Source organism: Heterodontus francisci, chromosome 40, assembly GCF_036365525.1.
Source record: "Heterodontus francisci isolate sHetFra1 chromosome 40, sHetFra1.hap1, whole genome shotgun sequence".
In the NCBI taxonomy this organism is placed as follows: domain Eukaryota; kingdom Metazoa; phylum Chordata; class Chondrichthyes; order Heterodontiformes; family Heterodontidae; genus Heterodontus; species Heterodontus francisci.
Window position 1 is genome coordinate 2,552,797 of NC_090410.1, and position 8,552 is coordinate 2,561,348.

The 8,552-nt window shown below is 40.9% G+C and overlaps 1 protein-coding gene across 2 annotated transcripts in view; it reads right to left on the reverse strand.

Annotated features, from left to right (window-relative positions):
* Nucleotides 1-5,797, reverse strand: part of LOC137353196 (leucine-rich repeat and fibronectin type III domain-containing protein 1-like protein) — a 117,424-nt gene extending 111,627 nt beyond the window's left edge. For both annotated transcript variants that reach the window (XM_068019248.1, XM_068019249.1), the window contains exon 1: nt 5,723-5,797. The gene's annotated coding sequence lies outside the window, so the exon portion shown is untranslated. The remainder of the gene's footprint in view (nt 1-5,722) is intronic.
* Nucleotides 5,798-8,552: the final 2,755 nt, after the last annotated feature.

Genomic DNA, 8,552 nt, shown 5'->3' on the forward strand with positions numbered 1-8,552 from the left:
GTATTGTCCTTTAAACAACCATTAACTGGATGATCTGTTCATCTGGTTTTTTTTGTGATGTTGACTGAGGGCTGACTGTCAGCTCAGTACACAGGGAGAGTGCTCCTGCTCTACTTCGAAACAGGGGCCATGGGTACTTTAACATCCACCCAAGATAAAGCCTTGGTTTAACATCTTATCCAAAAATAATTGCTGAAGTACTGATTTTGTAACTTTTGATTTATGATTTTTCATGACATCTTAGTATCCTTCTCACCTATCATTTTTAAATGGCTAGCACTGAAGGGAAAAACTAGAGAACATTTTGAATGTGCCAGCAGTCTTAAGAATTAACATGGTTGCTTTCCATTCGAAAGATTAGGATTTATATATTTCAAAGATATGTAATGAAATGTCATACCTGCCTGTTCCCGTTATCAAAGAATATGGAGGAAATTACTTACAGACTGAATCCAAATACACAAGGCAGGACAGGAATGGATTCAGTGCTAAATAAAACCAAGTGAACAAATTAACACTATTTATTACAAGAATAACAGATACCCTGAAGTGATTTGAAGGCCGTAATCTAATTGTTGCCTCCAGATGTTATTAGTCGCTCAACCTCAGTTCTGATGTCACACGGAAAGCCTCAGTTTGATTGCCATCTTGTAACCACTAGCTGGAGATCCTCTGTCAAAGAGATAGCCAATCTTCACTATCATTAACTGTACCTTATATTTTTAATTCTCTCTAAATGCTCCCCTCTTGAGGCTACAATTCCACACATGTGGACAGCTCTCCCGGCACCTCACTCAATTCAACTCTGTTTGTAAGTTCAAATCCCACTGAGTTGTGGAGCGAATTCAATAAATCGGATAATTTGTGGGCTAGAAGTAGGAAACATTGATAATAAAATCTGCTGGATTGCTATTTAAAACCCAGCTAGTTACAAGTGTCCCTCAGGGACACTTGTACAAATGGGAATCTGAGACTCACTTTGCTCAGTACCAATGAGAATCTGAGACTCACCTTGCTCAGTACCAATGGGAATCTGAGACTCACCTTGCTCAGTACCACTTTCATAGCTCCTAATAAGCCAAAGGAAAATGTGTCATTAAAATCTCAGCAACAAGCCCCTAAGTGTCCATCAACTTGGACTATACAGCTCAAACTCTGATGTTCCACTTGAGATTATGAATGATGCTATATAAATGCAAGTCATTCTTTTCTTCTCGACTATCTCACACTGGGACACCAAGGGAAATCATAATTTTCAACTAAAATGCACACACATGGACTTTCTCAGTGCAATCAGGATCAGAATTCCCCCTCCCTTGTACTGAGCACTGAGGCCAATTATAATAACTGCTTTCAGCCCTAAAAGGGGTGGGGGATCAGCATGGACTAGGACTCAGGCTTAGGATCTTCTAGTCTGCATGTCTCAGTTGTACGCCCCTCAAATAGCCCACATTTACTGAGACACCATGCATTTCCAAGGTGGAAACTACAGTTTCCCAATTGCAGAAAGACCCATAATTAGGGTTTGTCAACTCTTTGTTGAACACATTCCTCGAGGAGTCATCACATGACCACCTGCCTCTGACTGCCCCTCCCCCACATTCCCGCCATGGGTTTTTTTTTATTATTCATTCATGGGATGTGGGCTCGGCCAGCATTTATTGCCCATCCCTAATTGCCCTTGAGAAGGTGGTGGTGAGTGTTTTTGGAGCTGCACCCATCCAGGCAAGTGGAGAGTATTCCATCACACTCCTGACTTGTGCCTTGTAGATGGTGGACAGGCTTTGGGGAGTCAGGAGGTGAGTTACTCACCTCAGGATTCCTAACCTCTGACCTGCTCTTGTAGCCATGGTATTTATATGGCTACTCCAGTTCAGTTTCTGGTCAATGGTAGCCCCTAGGATGTTGATAGTGGGGGATTCAGCGATGGTAATGCCATTAAATGTCAAGGGGAGATGGTTAGATTCTCTCTTGTTGGAGATGGTCATTGCCTGGCACTTGTGTGGCGTGAATGTCACTTCCCCAGTGCAACTCCTTTGGATGGCTAATTGAAATGCAGGCTCTTTGTTACCTCATTAGATAATTCTTGACTGTCCCTTCTGCAGCCATTTTTCCCAATCTCTGATATTTTTATTACTAATAAACAAAGGTGTTCAAAGAAAATTAAAAGAAGCACAATTGTTAATGCTTCTGTGGGTTTCCTCCAGGGATTTGTTGGCAGGAGTGACCTGGAGATTAATCTTTATTTCCTAGAGCCTCCAGAGCAGTCCTCGAAGTTTGGCAACTCTGTTCATAATGGTCCTGTGTTTCAAACTACAGTGGGAACATTTCAGCTAAGGCCTGTGACAAGCAGCTCCCAGTAGTCCAGCATGGGACATACGTGCTGGAGGAAGCTTGGCTTTGGCCTCATCCCCTCTTCTCTCTAAATGGTGACCTCCCCCAGACAGCTTCAACTCTCCTATTGGATGTATGCCACTGTCAATCATTCTACCTCTGGGTTTCTGGGCACATCATGGAGCAGTACAGTGAGGGTAATGAGTGACACTGATAGATATTTAACAGGTGATGGCTGCTAGGAACAGACAGCTTCATTCTATGTATTTCTCTAGCGGGGGTGGGGGTGTGAAAGAAGGTCCTTGTAACTTGTGGCAGATTGAGCAGTTTGAGGATTTATATAAATAAGTACTTTGCAACAAGTCATTTGATTAAAATATCCTATTCATGGCAAGCGAGATGAGTGTAGATTAGCGTAAAATGTGTAGAGGAACGGCACAAATACTGTTAAATTTTATGCCGTTGCAGAATGCTAATGCCTCTTTTATTTATGGTAAATTGGTGAAGAAAATGGATTCAGGACATTATTCTATTCTGTTCAATTTACAGGCTAACTCAATACTTATTGCACTGATATGTGGGGTGAAAATATGCAACAGAAACAGAAAACATTTTCCATCTCCTCCTTCCACATTCAGTCATGGTGCTGACTGGAGGGAAACAGCCTTTAAAAATCTGATAAAGAATGACAGAATCATAATCACAGTGTAAATTATAATAAAACACAGCATTACAAAGTAATGACATTGTAAAAGTGCCATTGTTCTATATTTGAGGGATGGGGTTGAGGCCTGTACAATATTTAAGTAACAGCTGGATGCTGTATTGGGGAGACAGTAGAGGCAGTTTAATGGGAGGATGTGATGAAATGGGCTGAAGGGTCATTATCATTCCACCCTGTGTTTTAATGAAAGGGCTAGTGTTTCACTTTAGATAAGCTAATTTTAACAGAAGTGCTGCAGATTTTTCTACATCTTAAGGGACGAACTTATTTTTCTTCATTCCTAAAGGAGTGATTTTCTATCTCAGTAGAAGTTTTCTGCAGGCAATTCTCACCCCTAGAGGCTTGAGATGTTCTATAAAATGTGTTATGTATTGTGTTTCGAAGAGAACGCTTCGAGCTAAATGCTTTCTTTCATTTTCTTAATGCGTATTTTTATTTCAAATAAAAGTCAATAGTGATTAATGGAGACAGATCATCTGTGTGAGGAGAGGGAGTTATATCCTGGTTAACGACAGGGTTAAGGCATAAATGCAATATAGTTTCACATATTATATTCCATTTCATGCATGAAAAATTGTCAGGTTAAGTCCAGTGCAGGTTTGATGCAGAGTTAACTGCAATAACAAAGTGATTTTTTTTGTCTATAGATCACGGCACTGCTTTCTTTCTGTCTCAATGGGCTAGATTTTAGGACGGTGAGCTTCATTTGCATATGGTGATTGTGCTCCCATCGCCGAGCCGCCAGGGTGGGGGGGAGGAGGGGGGGGTGCAGGGACCACCCCGCCACCGCCAGGAGGATCAGGCCAGGCCCTGCTCACGTCAGGATCCGTGGAGGGCCTCATCCAGGGCCATCTTCGGGCCCTCCCGCCACGGATCCCGACGTCACGGGCTCCTTAAAATCCAGCCCAATATATCATGGGGCCACTCACAGAACATGGTGCAGCTTTTTTTGCAGTACAATCCTGAGGCAACCAGATGTTACAAAGAGTCAGGAATCAAAAAGAAGGGTCCAGCCATCCGATAGTTGAATGGCAAATCTTGATGAACTTTGATGACACGCTTTTAAATTTGTTTTGTGTCGGTCATTTTTTAAAATCAAAATGTTTCTCAGACAGCCTCATTCTGGTCCATCTGGAGACATGAGAGAGAGGTGGACAGATCAGAGATGGATGGTCGACTGCAATGTGTCAAAGTCTGATTCATATTGCAGTTTTTTGCAGCAGTCATTACTGTTCCTTTCTATTTTCTGAAGAACATGTAACTATTGTCAATCTCCAGCGTGTTGCTCTTTAATCAAACATTTACTGTGTAATAAATCACTTTGCAACAATCTCCAGCCTGAGCCACCGTCTAGTTGAACTTTATTTTGCCACCAAGTTGAAGATCATGTCTGAGCACCTGATATAATGAGGAAGCCAGCCTGACCTCAGGATTCTCTACAACTTACACGGATATTGAGCAGGTAACTGCACCGACTGGGTCATGAACAACAATGGCTCCATTACAACAGTGTGAGATGCTGAACTAGAGGAAAACATCGACAGTAAAAACCCAAAATGCAACATAAACCTCCCATTACCCAGTGATATCTATGAACCCCCTACTTACAGAAGAGCATTCTCTCCAACAACAATAGGACATTCTGTTTTCCCATGGCAACATTCCCATGGCTGTTCTGTTGGAGAGATGTCAGTGGAGAGTTCCATCTTTACACATTCATTCTCCTCACTCTGTCCTCGTTGGAGTGGCACTGCATCTTCTCTTACTCAAATCTATTATTTTCAAGGAATTACATAAAAATTCTCACTTCCCTCAGTTTTCAATTTGTCTGACAATCCGGTGGAATTTAAGCCCCAGGCTCAGTATCAAGTCATTACTTGTTAAATTGATTTATATTCCCTCCTACTTTTTCCAACCTTGGTGCTGTCCTTCACTGCGGATGTTGGATGTTGAATTCTCAATTAAAATCAAATATGAAACGGAGGTTAGATTCTTTGGGAAAAAAAGGCGATTAACTTTAGCATCTTTTAACATTATTGTATTGAAGACATCAGAAGGAATTAACTGGACAAGTTAGTATGACTGACAATGTGAGGGAGCTAAAGTAACAGCTGCAAGCATCATTAGCCCAGAGTACCTCTGTGAGCATGTCAAATTTAACTGTGCGTTAATCTTGTTCCTTTAACTGTTGAGCTCAGTATTGCCTTGCAGACAGACAGTTATCTCTGATATCATCAACACTCATCCTTCAGAAAACAACACTGAGTGGAAGAGAAGCAATAGATTATTAAAGTTACTGCTGATTTTTACATCTTTGCTCAGATCTGGATAAGAGAAGCCACTTGGTCTATCTCATTTTATCCAATCATAAAGGACCCATTGTGTCCATCATGGGATCCAAGTGTCTCTTAAATACATCTGAACCATTTGTCTCCACTAACCCACTTGGATGCATATTCCAATTATTGATCACTTGATTAAAATTCCAAACGGGGCTTCACCAAAGCTATTATTTCCTGATTTATCTTGTCTTCTCTCCAGACAGAGTCTTAAATTTATCTTTTCTGTTAAGATGAACAATGTTAATGTTTGGTAATGAACCCCTTCCTGCAGGGTTAAGATCAAGAGATTGGAAGTTAGAGTGGGGTAAGAGAACCGTCTTACCTCTCAAACAAAGTGCCTTAACCTCAATCGTGAAGAAGCCTCAAAACGCCAGTGCAACACATTACCCCTCCTCTATGAACTACTGTTAGAGCATTTCCGAGCCAGCCAACTCGGTACAAGGATTGAAACCAAATGAAAGCATTTTACACGGGTCACTCACTAGAGCAGGACCATCATTATCCATGAAAGCCCCTCAATCTTGACTCTTACAATTCCTTCTAACTATTTAATTTTCAAAAGTAGAACTAATGGTAAGGCATCCCCTTCAAAATAAGAGTCAAAATGGTGTGATTTTCCCCTTTAAAAGGGGCCTCCTCTGATGAGATTACCTCTTTAAGAAAGCTGCAGCCTGCCCACATAAATGCAGTGCTCATTTTGATCGTGATTGTCTCAGTTAGAGAAACTCCTCACTTCATTAAAATACCCAGTGAGAGCCTGCAGCTGTTTCATTCCACTAAACATTACCTTCATTTTCACACATTCTTCAAAGGAGTTATTATTAGAAGCAAAAGTGATAAGACATTAAAACTCTGAAGTATGGCATAGTTACGAACATATGAATATACGAATTAGGAGCAGGAGTAGGCCACTTGGCCCTTCAAGCCTGCTCCACCATTCAATAAGTTCATGGCTGAACTGATTACTCCACATTCCCGCCTACCCCCGATAACCTTCCACCCCTTTGATTATCAAGAATCTATCGACCTCTGCCTGAAAAATATTCAAAGGCTCTGCTTCCACCGCCTTTTGAGGAAGAGAGTTCCAAAGACTCATGACTCTCAGGGAAAACATTTCTCCTTATTGCTGTCTTAAATGGGCGACCCCTTATTTTTAAACAGTGACCCCTAGTTCTAGATTCTCCCACAAGGGGAAACATCCTTTCCACATCCACCCTGTCAAGACCCCTCAGGATCTTATATATTTCAATCAAGTCACCTCTTACTCTTCTAAATTCCAGTGGATACAAGCCTAGCCTGTCCAATGTTTCCTCGTAAGACAACCAGCCCATTCCAGGTATTAGTCTAGTAAACCTTCTCTGAACTGCTCCCAAAGCATTTACATCCTTCCTTCAATAAGGAGACCAGTACTGTACACAGTACTCCAGATGTGGTCTCGCCAATGCCCTGTATAGCTGAAGCATAACCTCCCTACTTTTGTATTCAATTCCCCTCACGATAAACAATAACATTCTATTAGCTTTCCTAATTACTTGCTGTACCTGCAGGCTAACCTTTTGCGATTCATGCACTAGGACACCCAGATCCCTCTGCATCTCAGAGCTCTGCAATCTCTCACCATTTAGATAATATGCTTCTTTTTTATTCTTCCTGCCAAAGTGGACAATTTCACACTTTCCCACATCGTACTCCATTTGCTAGGTCTTTGCCCACTCACTTAACCTTCCTATATCCCTTTGTAACCCCCTTCTGTCCTCTTCACAAGTTACTTTCCTACCTATCTTTGTGTTGTCTGAAACTTTAGCAACCATACCTTTGGTCCCTTCATCTAAATCATTTATATAAATTGTTAGAAGTTGAGGCCTCAGCACAGATCCCTGTGGCACACCACTTGTTACACCATCTTGCCAACCAGAAAATGACCCATTTATGCCTACTCTCTGTTTCTGTTAGCTAGCCACTCTTCTATCCATGCCAATATGTTACCTCCTACACCATAAGCTTTTATTTTCTGCAATAACCTTTGAAGTGGCACCTTATCAAATGCCTTCTTGAAATCTAAATACAGTACATCCACTGGTTCCCCCTTATCCACAGCACATGTAACTCCCTCAAAGAACTCCAATAAATTGGTTAAACATGATTTCCCTTTCACAAAATCGTGTTGACTCTGCCTGATTACCTTGAATTTTTCTAAATGCCCTGCTATAACGTCTTTAATAATAGCTTCTAACATTTTCCCTAAGACAGATGTTAAGCTAACTGGCCTGGAATTTCCTGCTTTCTGTCTCCCTCCCTTTTTGAATAAAGGAGTTACATTCGCTATTTTCCAATCTAACGGAATCTTCCCGAATCTAGGGAATTTTGAAAAATTAAACTGAACACTATCTCACTAGCCACTTCTTTTAACACCCTAGGATGAAGTCCATCAGGACCCGGGGACTTGTCAACCCGCAGCTCCAACAATTTGTTCAGGACCACTTCCCTGGCAATTGTAATTTTCTTGAGTTCCTCCCACCCTTCCATTTCCTGACTTACAGTTAATGCTGAGATGTCAGTTGTATCCTCAATAGTGAAGACCAATGAAAAATATCTGTTCAATTCATCTGCCATCTCCTTATTAGCCATTATTAATTCCCCAGACTCATTTTCTATAGGACCAACACTCACTTTGTTAACTCTTTTTTAAATAACTAGAAAAATTCTTACCATCTGTCTTTATATTTCTAGCTAGCTTTCTGTCATACTCTAATTTTACCTTCCTTATCAATCTTTTGGTCATTCTTTGCTTTTTTTATATTCTGTCCAATCTTCTGACCTGCCTCCCATCTTTATGCAATTATAGGCTTTTTCATTAAGTTTAATACTACCTTTAACTGTTTTAGTTTACCACAGATGGCAGGTCCCACCCTTGGAATTTTTCTTTCTTGTTGAAATGTATCTATTCTGTGTATCCTGAAATATCCCCTTAAATGCCTGCCACTGCATCTCTATTAATCTATTCGTTCACCTGCTTTCATGCCCTTATAATTGCCCTTATCTAAGTTTATAATACTAGTCTTGGACCCACTTTTACTCAAACTAAATGTAAAATTCAATCATATTATGATCGCTGCTACCTAGGGGCGCCTTAACTATGAAGTCATTAATTA